The following is a 12,810-nucleotide window of genomic DNA, read 5'->3' as shown; positions in this document are numbered from 1 at the left end:
TTTGTCCATGTCTGGTTTTGGTATCAGGGTGATGTTGGCATCCTAGAATGAAGTAGGAAGCTTCCCCTCCTCTTCGATTTTTTGGAAGAGTTTGAGAAAGAGTTTGAGGTATTAAATGTTCTTTGAATGTTTGGTAGCATTCACCAGGGAAACCATCTGGTCTTGGACTTTTATTTTTTAGAAGGTTTTTGATTACTGTTTCTATCTCCTTACTGGTGATTTGTCTATTCAAATTCTGTATTTCCTCTTGATTCAGTTTTGGAAGGTTGTATGATTCTAAGAATTTATCCATTTCTTCTAGATTATCCAATGTGCTGGCATATAATTTTTCATAGTATTCTCTTACAATTTTTTGTATGAGATGTCCTTTGTAATTTCTCCTCTTTTGTGTCTGATTTTATTTATTTGAACTATCTCTTTTCTTTTCTTAATGAGTCTAGATAAAGGTTTGCCAATTATATTTCTCTTTTCAAAGAACCCCCTCTTAGTTTCATTTATTTTTTTCTTTCTTTTTTTTTAAAGTCTCTATTTCGTGTATTTCTGCTCTGATTTTTACTATTTCCCTCCTTATACTGATTTGGAACTTGTTTGTTCTTCTTCCAGTTCCTTTAGGTGCACTGTTAGATTCATTATTTGAGGTTTTTCTTGTTTGTTGAAGTAGGGCTGTATTGCTATAAACTTCTCTCTTAGAACCGCTTTGCTCTATCCCACAAATTTTCGCATGTCATATTTTCATTTTCATTTGTCTCCAGATATTTTTTTATTTCTCCTTTATTTTCTTCATTGGCCCAATAGTTGTTCAGTAGCATTTTGTCTAATCTACACATATTTGTGGCTTTTCCAGTTTTATTCCTGTAGTTGATTTCTAGTTTCATACCATTGTGGTCAGAATAGATGCTTGGTACTATTTCAGTCATCTTAAATTTATTGAGCCTTGTTTTGTGGCCTAATATGTGATCTATCCTTGAGAATGTGCCATGTGCATTGGAAAATAATGTGTATTCTGCAGTTTTGGGGTGGAGTATTCTGTATATATGTACTATGTCCATCTGGTCTACTGTGTAATTTAAAGCCAGTGTTTCCTTTTTGATCTTCTGTTTGAATGATCTACCCATTGATGTAAGTGGAGTGCTAAAGTCTCTACTGTTTTTGTGTTAGTGTCTGTTTCTCCTTTCATGTCTATTAATAATTGCTTTATATATTTAGGTGCTACTATACTGGGTGCATAGATATTGACAAGTGTTATCCTCTTATTGGATTGTTCCCTTTATCATTATGTAGTGACTTTCCTTGTCTCTTGTCACACTTTTTGTTTTAAAGTGTATTTTGTCTGATATAAGTATTGCTACCCCAGCTTTCTTTTCATTTTCATTTGCATGGAATATCTTTTTCCATCTCTTCACTTTCAGTTTTTGAGTGTCTTTAGATCTGAAGTGTGTCTTTTGTATACAGAATTTATATGGGTCTTGTTTTTTATCCATTCAGCCACCCTATGTCTTTTGATTGGAGAAGTTAGTCCATTGACATTTAAAGTAGCTACTGATAAGTATGTATTCATTGCCATTCTGTAACTTTTTTCCTGGGTGTTTTAGTAGTTCTTCTCTCTTCCTTTCTTCTTCTCTTGCTCTCTTCCCTTGTGGTTTGATGGCTTTCTTTAGTTTTACATTTGCTTTCCTTTCTCTCAATTTTTTGTGTATTTATTATAGGTTTCTTCTTTGTCATTATCATGAGGTCCATAGATAATAAAGCATGTAAACGGCAATCTATATTAAGTTGATGGTCTCTTAAGTGTGACCTCTTGCTAAAAAACTCTAGTCTTTTACTCTCCTCCTTCCATGTTTTATGTTTTGATATCATATTTAACCTCTTTTTTGTGTATGTGTATCCATTAACCTCTTATCTTGGAAATAGATAATTTTAGTTATTTTATCTTTTGGCCTTCATATTAGCTTCATGGGTGGTTGATCTACTATCTTTACTGTATATTTGCCTTTCAGTGATTTTTTTTTTTTGATGATTTTCTTACTTCTATTTGTGGTATTCTCTTTTCCATTTAAATAAACCCCTTTAACATCTCTTGTAAGGCTGGTTTATTGGTGATAAACTCCTTTAATTTGTGCTTGTCTGGAAAAGTCTTTATCTCTCCTTCCATTCTGAATGATAAACTTGCAGAGTAGAGTATTCTTAGCTGTAGATTTTTTCCTTTCAGCACTTTAAATATATTCTGCCAGTCCCTTCTAGCCTATAGGGTTAATGCTGAGAAGTCAGATAATAGCCTTAAGGGGTTTCCTTTGTATGTAACTTGTTGCTATTCTCTTGCAGCTTTAGGATTCACTAATTGTCTTTAGTTCTTGACATTTTAATTATAATGTGCCTTGGTGTGGGCCTCTTTGAGTTTGTCTTGGTTTATGCCCTTTGTGCTTCCTATACCTGGATGTCTGTTTACTTCCTTAGGTTAGGAAAGTTTTAGCTATTAGTGCTTCGAATATATTCTCTGCCCCTTTGTCTCTCTCTTCTCCTTCTGGGACACCTATAATATGGATGTTAATGTGCTTGATGTTGTCAGCTCTCTCAGTAGTACAGCAGGGTGGGGCCAGCCCAAGGCATAGCAGCACACAGTTGTTTCAGGCATTGGAAGTTGGAGCAGATCCCCTGTATGGCTGTTTGAGAGGCACAAGTCTACTGCAGCTGACAAGTCCCACCATCCACAGGCCCATGTTGCCGGTCAATGCAGTCCTACCCCATGCCCATGTCCCACCCCACTGAAACAGACCCATTCACTCTGCTGCAGAGCCCTCACATGCGTCACCAACAATTGCCCACAAGTTGCCTGAGGGCTTGCTGGTGGTGGGGCCCATACCTAGGGTGGGCTGCCTGCCTTGGCTGAGCTGGATTAAATCCATGCTCTCCTGAGTGAGGCAAACCCCTGGGCTAACAGGCCAGAGGAAGAACTCCAATGGCCTCTGCCAGTGTCTGTGTCAGCCCACCTGTACTAGGTCACAATAATGGCTGCCACCAACGTCTCAATCCCTGGGGGGTGGTCCCAGCCACCTCCTGCCTTCCTGAGATGTGCCCAGAGCCTATCAAGTGAGTCTCTTTTCACCAAGGGACTGTGCACCTTTCTTTCTGGTGATTTTTGTGTTGCTATCTGAAATGGGTGAATTTGTGCATGGGCTCCTTAAGAGCAGACTTTTCTTTCTCTTATCTTTGATAGCTTTTCTGGAGGTATTCCCTGTTCTTGTCAATAGCAAGCAAAGCCAGATATTACTACATTCATCCCAGTTGTACTGAGTTCAAAAGCTGCTTATTATGGCAAAGCTCTCTTACTCAGATCTCCTGCTCCTCCAGGGAAAGCTTCATACCTTGATTGCTCGCATCTGTGACACATCTTGGCTAGAATGTGACATTTTTTCCTCAATAGAAAGGTATTTCTGCCTTTTCCACCTCAGTCAATGCAGTCTCTTGCTGTGGAGGTTCTTTTTATCCAGTTTATGGTTCTCTCTTAGAGGTAATTATTCCAAAAGTAGTTGTAAATTTGTTCTGTCCTTGGGAGAAGGTGAGTTCAAAGTTCTATGCCACCATCTTCCCAATGATAGAGACCACATCTTATCTTTTTGTCTATCCAACAAGAGGGCCCAGGCTCCAGGTTGCATCCAACCTTACCCTGGGTCCTGTCTTGTTCCTAAAGTTGATTTGTTTATATCTCTTACTGCTTTCCTCACAGATTTTTGATCTTTGAAGGGTATGGGTTCAGGTGTTACATGTGTGTGTCTGCTGCACTGTGAACATTGCTATACAGCACACACTTAGTGGTCAAATATATGAAATGTTTTAAATGTCTATTATCTCTTTAGGTCATCTCAAGGCAAATCCCCATCCTGTATTCCTTTATGACCATTTTGGTCTGTTTTCAACATTCCATTCCAGAGGGTCCCAATTTCTTGGTTTATAGTGCACTTAATATCTTGGCAATTTTTTCACAGCACCCCTAGGTCAAAAGAAATACCTAACAACTTTTCTTTTAAAGTAGTTGTTTCCTAACAACTTATTAAGCATTTGAAAAAAATAGTACACACAAATTGAAAGAAAAAATATTTTTAAGTTTTTTCTGAAATAGCCACAAATAGTCATTAATGGGATATATGTACCTATGGGGCACTGCACAACTTCTCAAACTTTGGAATCCAACACTGCTACCCTCAATTCTTGTTCTGTGCTGATTTTCACACAGTACTTATTCTTTTATCTGAGGGACCTAGTAAAACAAAGCTTTGCAAAGATATTTTGGCATGGAAAGAAATGTAGCACAATCTAATGTTCCAATTGAGAATTACCTTGAGCTAGTAGTTTGCATGGTATACAAGGGAGGTCAAATACTGCTGTGTTCCCCTTAAAATTTTAAAATATCCCATGGTGGCCCTGTGAATTTTCACCATAGTGCAGAGTTTGGAAACTATGGCCTGACTTACTGCATGTCACCTCATTCCTGAATTTATGTAGTGTAAATGAAGGGACTCTTTAATGAAACTACCTGTGTATCAATTCCGTCTCCACCCCTTACTTACCAGCTGTGTGATCCCACGCAAGTAAAATTCTCACTATGCCTCAGTTTTCTCACCTGTAAAATGGTGACAATAATAGTACTTACTGCTGCTGCAAGAATTATATAAAACACCTGTTAAGTATTAGATAAGTGCCTGGAATTATAGTAAGTACATACAGTAAATGTTGGCCATTATTATTCCCTGTTGTCTCTTCTTCTTTTTGATTTCTCCAGGCCCACCTAACCATGAATTGGATCAGAAGACAAACTAGAGGTACACCCAGCCCATCAACACCGACTCTAATCCTGCAGTGTTCAAAACGGTAGCCTCTGGTGTTGACACATAATAACCAATGACCGTTCTATAGATAAGACAAATAAGATGAGTTTTACTTGAGCAAGAGTGAGGATTATAACCTGGGAAGGCCTTAGAGGGTGTTCCAGAGAAACCTGGTTTTCAGGAGAGTCTTATATCGTTTTAGAACAAGGAACATGCATTAAACACACCCAGGATACATTTTCAAAGTTTCAAAGAGGCATTTGGTTGCAAATAGTGGGTAAACATGACCTGACTCCGGGAAAGGGAACGGTAGGTTCCTTACCAATAGGGTGTTACCATAATGTGTTACCAAAGAGGAACTAGGTATTTTTATCTTGAGAGTGTATTCTCTACTTTAGTGGTTAAAGCAGATGTACACTGTGTGTTTGATAGGCCGTACGTCAGGCTTCTTCAGTTCAAGCAGAACCAGTTTTGAAGCTGAATATTTACTACGCATACCTCAATATGTGAACATCTCTTGACAGAAGAGAGAGAACAAGAAAAAAAGGGAGATCGGCAAGTGGAATAAAGTCAGAGTCCTAAAATGAACCAACTCAGGCTGGAAGTGAAAGTGAAAGCAAATGGAAGGGTGGGGGTTCTTTGACGTAAAAACAAAAGAACAAAGGCGCATTAATCCCAAACAATATCAAATCTAACTTACGCCCAAATTAAAATCTGGCAAAAAGATTGAAGACATGAAATTTTCCATTTTTATTAAAATCTGCATTTACAAAAATAGGAAAACCAGGCAGACAGCAAGTGTTTGCTCTAAAGATGTCCCTTAGAAACTAAAAGTAATTATGGAAAGAAGAGGCCTATTTACGAGGAAGAAGTCTGCAAATCTAAGCTAAATCAAATTTACACAGAAGGCACAGCACAGAATGAACAGTTCTATTTTCCTCCTTCTTATTTTAAAAAGGCATCAGGTGGCATTATCTCTTTATCTCTGATCCTATTAGTAATCAACAAATGGACTGGGAAATGGCTAAAAAAAATAAAGACCATATTCTTCCTTTGCTTCTAAAAAATTTGAAGTGAGAAACATGTATTCTTGACAGGATTGACCTAACTGATCAAGAAAAAACAGTAATTTATTGATGTGAAAAGATCTCCAAGATATATTAAGATAAAACAAAATAGCAAGATGCAGAACAGTGCAATAGTAGGCTAACTTCTGTGTATAATAAGAGGAGAAAAATAAGAATATCTACTTGTATTTATTTTATTTGCATAGATCCTGGAAAAAGGCACAAGAAACTAATAAGTGGTGATGAGATTTTCACATATTGGGGTATATGGGGTAACTGTTCTGACTCAAAACTGATTTGGCTTGAACCAAAAAAAAAAAGCCTTATATGGCCTATCAAACATAGGTTGTACATCTGCGTTAACTATTAAAATAAGAATGCATACTTCCCCTTCTGCAAAGCCAGTAATGCCCGACTGGTAAGGCCCTTTGGGTAACACCCTCATTAGTGCTCTTAAAATAAGTTTCCTTTCCCAACATCAGGGTCATGTTGACTTGCTAATTTGCCACTGAATACCTCTTTGAAATTTTGGTGAATATGCATCCTGGGCATGTTTAATGTATAATTCTTTATTCTAAAAAAGTATGACTGTCCTGGAAATCAGGCTTCTCCGGAACACTTTCTCCCTTTCTGGAAAAGGCCTTCCTGGGTTATAATCCTCACTCTGGCTCAAGGAAAAACACCTTATCTCTCTTATCGATCGAAGGGTTATTTGTTATTTTGTGTCATCAATAGTGGTTACCGGTAGAGTGGGGAAGGAAGGGCAGATGGAGGAAAGGATGGAGGTGAAACTTTTCACCATATACATTTTATGTTGCTTAATTTTTTAACTATGTGATTATATCATCTATTCAAAATTTCAACCTAAAAAAAGAGAAAACTGCTAACTTGACTTAAGTGTGTATTTTCATTTCTAAATTACTTGCACCCTCGCCTTTACATTTTATTTTATAACAGCACATTCTTTTTCTGTTTTATTATTGTTGTTGTTTTTTGAGGAAGAAGATTGGCCCTGAGCCAACATCCGTGATCATCTTCCTCTACTTTATATGTGGGACACCTGTCACAGCATGGCTTGACAGGCAGCGCATAGGTCCGCACCCGGGATCCCAACCGCAAAACCCCGGGCCACCGAAGCAAACATGGGAACTTAACCACTGCGCCACCAGGCCAGCCCCTATAACAACATATCCTTTTAAACACCACAAAAGACCTCAACCTCAGTAAGAATTAAATACTTACCACCGATGATGCTATTCTTTACAGCTAATTTGGGGTGAAAGTAATTCTACATCAAAACAAGCCTCCCTGGTTCTAGTTAGGCTTCAATCCATCAAAATACTAGAGTGTGATTTTTACCTGTCAGTCCTTAGTTAAGAAGGCTTCCATGGGTGCCCAATCTTGCCTTGCAAATAAGGTTCTTACTCCACAGCCTGGGATCAGAGCCCTAAACAATCTAGGCCCTCTCCACCTTATCTCCCACTGCTCGCATTCATGACTTCTACAATTTAACCAGTTCAATCTATTAAATGATTGAACATTCCAGAATTTGCCTGCATGCGATGCCTTCTGCCACATCCTCCACCTATCTTCCCTCTAAGGCCCACCTCAAGTCTCCGAGTACTTTTTCCACTCCCCATCCCCTGCGTTGGTTCTCTTCTCAGAAGTTCTTCAGCACATGTTATCATCAGCACTTAGCATCGAGGCATCGAGGGCACAACTAAGTCAGTCTCATTTTTCTTTTTCTGTTGGATATAACCTGTCTCCGCCTAGACTGCAAGCACTTTGTCTTATTACGAATTTGTATCATGGTTTTAGGACAATGTTCTATACAAAGTACATGATTAATAAACATTATTCGTGTTGATACAGATGACCATGATAGGCTCAGGGAAGAAAGCCTGACTTGATGAAATGTCTGTGTTTTGACAACTATCATGAGACTCAAGAAGACTGGCAACAGTTGTTAGCTCAGGTGCCAATCTTTTTTAAAAAACAGAATTGGCCCCACAAAATGTGTCTCTTTGCCTTGCCTTAATTTTTTTTTTTTTGAGGAAGATTAGCCCTGAGCTAACATCCATGCCTATCTTCCTCTACTTTATATGTGGGATGCCTACCACAGCATGGCTTTTTGCTAATCGGTGCCATGTCAACACCCGCACCCGGATCCAAACCTTCGAACCCCGGGCCGCAGAGAAGCGGAACATGCAAACTTAACTGCTGCGCCACCAGGCCGCCCCGACTTGATTGTTTTTAAGAACAAAAGACTCTGAAAGAAACAGTTGACCTTTCCCCTAACTGCCTAAAAGAAATTTAAGATAAAAGGCCTCTCCCCAGGACAAGCCATCACCATAGATAATTGTGGGTATTGCTACAATGGGAGGGTCGTTGCTAAGCCCATTCTTATCAAAGTTCTGTTTACCAAACATTTACTTTTCCATTTCCATATGAATTGCTTTTCCCCCTTTGAAGTCTCAAACCACTACCCCCAACACCTTCCTTGGTCTTCAGCTGAAGACAATATTTAAGCTGGCAGCTCTGCCATTTTGTTGAGTTACCAGTTTTTCTGAGTTTCTCCCATGTATACGTGTTATTAAGCTTTCTTTAATTTTCTCCTGTTATTCTGTCTCATGTGAGTTTTAATTTATTGTACAGACCTCCTTAAGTTTGTTTTGTATGTCTAGGGCCATATATTATTGACAAGGCCACAAAATTAACTTCTTTTTGGAAATTTCCTTAAGGAACCTCAGGTTGGGCTTTTAAAAGACTTTTTATTTGCTATCTTGAGTTTAGAAAAACCAAGCCAAAGAAACTCTTTCCACCAGATTTCACCCAAGTACCTATAAATTTGGGTGAATTGCTTTCTTCTCAAGGACCCAACAATTTCCTAAATTTCCTGGCCTGCCAGGAGGTGATGTTCCCCACCTCTGGCAAAGGTGGGACCCTGTAAGCCAGGTCCTAGGCAGGTTTCCTGAGAGGACTTGGCAGGCATTAGTTCATCATATGGGATTAAATGAACATCCTTCTCAAAAATGACATTCTGGGAAAGTCCTTGGTTGCATAACTGATTTTTCCATAATATTCTGGTAAAAAGGAGAACAAACTCTTACTCAACCTATGCAAATAACTTACTGCCACGAAAAATAGGGGACTTGGTAAGAGTTTCTGAATTCTTGGCTGAATGTGTGGGTCAGTGAGAATCAGATATCATTTAAAAATGTTTATTTCAGTTTAACAAAGCAGAACCTAGTGATTTGTTATGGGAGTATAAGAAGTAAAGGGAGTATAAGAAGAAAGAAAAAAGCCTTCTTTATATATTCAGAATAGGATATCTAAATAACATCTAAATAAAGTAGGACATTAAAACAATATTCCAAATGAATAACCACAAATTTCCCTTATCAGTTCATTTAATACAACTGATTCTTGCTCTGGTGGATCTTGAGTTAGCAGTCTCATGAAGCTGTCTGATTTTTGACTAAAAAGAGTTCTGGAACTCTTGACTCAGTCCCCTGGTTTGGTATGAAAGTTGTCTAAGTGATGGTAACTCAAAAGCCTGTACTTAAAATCTATGCTGTAGGGGCCGGCCCCATGGTCGAGTGGTTAATTTCGTGCGCTCCGCTTCAGCGGCCCAGGGTTTCACCTGTTCGGATCCTGGGCACGGACATGGCACCGCACATCAGGCCATGTTGAGGCGGCATCCCACATGCCACAACTAGAAGGACCCACAACTAAAATATACAACTATGTACTGGGGAGATTTGGGGAGAAAAAGCAAAAAAAACCCCGAAGATTGGCAACAGTTGTTAGCTCAGGTGCCAGTCCTAAAAAAAAAAGGAATCTATGCTGTAAAGCATCAGTAGCTGGAAGTATTTGGTACAGTCTTTTTTACGAGGCTCTGAGACTATCCTTTTTTATTGAAGACACAATTCTGGCCTGTAGTTTATAGCAGAGCCTTCAGGCAAGCATTAGAGTAAACCAAAAACTACCTATAGGTGACAGAGCGTTAAGATGGCTGTGGTTAATTTAAATCTGATAATTTTCAAATGTGAAAATTTATGAAGGTTCATAATAAGAATAATGCAACTTGCAAGGAAATTTGGTTACTTAAAACCAGATAACAAAGCCATTTCAAAAAATGTTTTAGGGGTGCTGGCCCTGTGGTGTAGTGGTTAAGTTCACACACTCCACTTCAGCAGACCAGGGTATTTCTTTATAGTCATACCTGTAACCCTATCCCCACCATCCTAACCCCTGGCAATCACTACTAAAGTTTTCTGTCTTATATAAATGTTATATAAATGGAGTCATAAAATACACAAGCATTTGATACTATTTTTTTATGTGACACTCAGGCAGTTAGCCATCACTTTAAGTTGTTTTAAGTACATACATCTGAATACATAATTCTTTTTTTTTTTAAGATTTTTTTATTTTTTCCTTTTTCTCCCCAAAGCCCCCCGGTACATAGTTGTATATTCTTCGTTGTGGGTCCTTCTAGTTGTGGCATGTGGGACGCTGCCTCAGCGTGGTTCAATGAGCAGTGCCATGTCCACGCCCAGGATTCAAACAGACGAAACACTGGGCTGCCTGCAGCGGAGAGCGCGAACTTAACCACTCAGCCACAGGGCCAGCCCCTGAATACGTAATTCTTGTTAAAAAGTTCTCCCAAAACCTTTTACCTTTTTTTATTTATCTATTTAGTTTACCTGTTTCAAACAATTATTTAAATTGTCTATAAAAACTTTATGAGACATCAGACACAATCAGCTAATATTTTAAGTTATTGTTCTTGCTGACAATTTTGTAATGGAGATAATATGAGTTTATTTGACTTATAAAGGCTGTATGTTTATATCATGTCCAATGTTGATAATTGTGAGAACAGGTCTATTTTAATTAAACCAGCAAACTTAAGCAAGTTTTATTTACCAAAGATCATGTTACATCATGCTAACTTGAAAGACATCTGGGCTAGTTTTTATTACATTTAGAAATAATTTATATAAGTGCTTATTTTAAGTCAGTTAAGTGGAGCTCTCTATAGAAATTATATTATCCCAACTCACAAACATAGACATGTAGACAAATACAAACTGAAACCTTTAAAATTGGACCATGTTTTAGGGACAAAACTCAAAAGAATCTGGATCCAAATTGGGACCTGTTTAGATGGCTGATGATTTTTATTAAAGATATTTTTTCTTTTCTTTTTGCCGTAAGGTGCTTTTTATAGTTGTTTTTAAAGTCATTTTCTCTTTTAGAAGCTTCTGTATACTAATCAAAGAATGCATTCCATTGTGAGAGGTTTTGAATCCTCTTCTTTTTTTCCCAAGGGTGACCCTTAAGGTGGATGTATCTGAAACAACAGTTGCCAAAAATGGCCATCACAATTTTAAAGTTGACTTATTTTCACTTGTTTAATTTTAGATCTGGAATTTTGGTGAAGTTGAAGTTGGCGGGCTCAGCAAGAGAGGAAGGAGGAGCAGCAGACTTGGTTTCGTTTCACTAGCGTGTTTGCTTATTTAATTATTTTTTCTTAAAGAGGCAGTATGGGATTTCTGACCTTGTTTAGAAGCCTCAAAAATTAAAATAGGCTTGCCATTGGTTATTTAATTTTTTTGTAGCCAATTTTTTTTTCCAATTAAATACATAAATAGACCAGTTTGGGTAAACTGAAATTGTCCCATTTGGGACATATTAAACTGAAATCTCTTTTAGCATGTTTAATTAACATTGTCTGAAAGGTGAATTTATATGCTCTCATAATCCCCAAAATATAATTTAAAATATAATTAGGCAAAAGAGATGTAATTATTTTACATAAAGTCCATCTTTTCCGGCCAGTCCTGTTGAAAAAGGTTAGTGTGAGGACAGAAAGGAAAAACCGACAGATCCAATATCCACTACAGAAAAATCAGACCACGTGCTCAGAAGCCAAGTACCTTGGCAGTGCCGTGCATGAGTTCTGTTACTTACCAAAAACATCTTTTAAAGTGTTGAACCCGGCTTCTTTCATCACCAAAAGCAAAAGCAACCTCCCAAAGATGGATGATTAAAGAGACTAAATGACCTCAGGAGGATTGTAGGAGGAAATCTGGGAGAGGTCAATGGAAATCCTCTAGCAGAAAATGTGAAGGAAAGAAGAGGGAAGTGTTGAGCTTTCCTCAATGACTGCTGGTAAAGAAACTGAGGAAGAGAGAGAGAGATCTGAGGGGCCTAGACCCAGTTTGTTAAGGAAATGGAGAAAGAAACCATGATAAAGTCTCTGTCACTCTAAGGCAAAGCTTCTGTTGGGCGGCCCTGACCAGCAAGCACAGGTCACAAACATTCAAATCTCAGCCTGCAGGGACCCGACCCTGTCTTTCACCACAATTGCAAGACAAGACTCAGAGACAGACTCTGTAACTTCTGAGAGAATTAACCCCAACCACAGGGGATCAGCTCCTTCTGTCACAGACACAACACAAGCATACACACACACTGGCTCTGGGGAGGATTCAAACCCACCCCTTGTCACTTTCATTACAAACACAAAAGGGCCCTCAGAAGTTCATCAAGCCCCAGCAGTGACAAACTCAAATGGGCCTCAAGCCTTCACTGCCCAATGACTAGTAAACAGGGATTGCTCCCATTTGCCAGAGTCAAGCATTAGATCTTCTGAAGTGGCCAGGTCATGCAATCCTTCCAACCAAATGCGACTTACTTCCCTGTGCCAGGCTACCTCCAGACAGGGATCTGAACCCCAAAGCCAAGCTCCCATTAACGAATGTTGGGACTCAAACCTAAGGCTAGGGCAGCCTTAAACTCAAGGTTCAGGCAGACTTACTTTGTGAGACAACTTAAAGAAACAACTTATCGTTGTGCTGTGGGGTTGGCCCCACTTACATCCATCAAGAGATCTTCCAAACAAAATGCTC

The sequence above is a fragment of the Equus asinus genome, chromosome 2 (assembly GCF_041296235.1).
Source record: "Equus asinus isolate D_3611 breed Donkey chromosome 2, EquAss-T2T_v2, whole genome shotgun sequence".
NCBI classification, from domain to species: domain Eukaryota; kingdom Metazoa; phylum Chordata; class Mammalia; order Perissodactyla; family Equidae; genus Equus; species Equus asinus.
Note: the sequence above shows the minus strand (reverse complement) of the source record.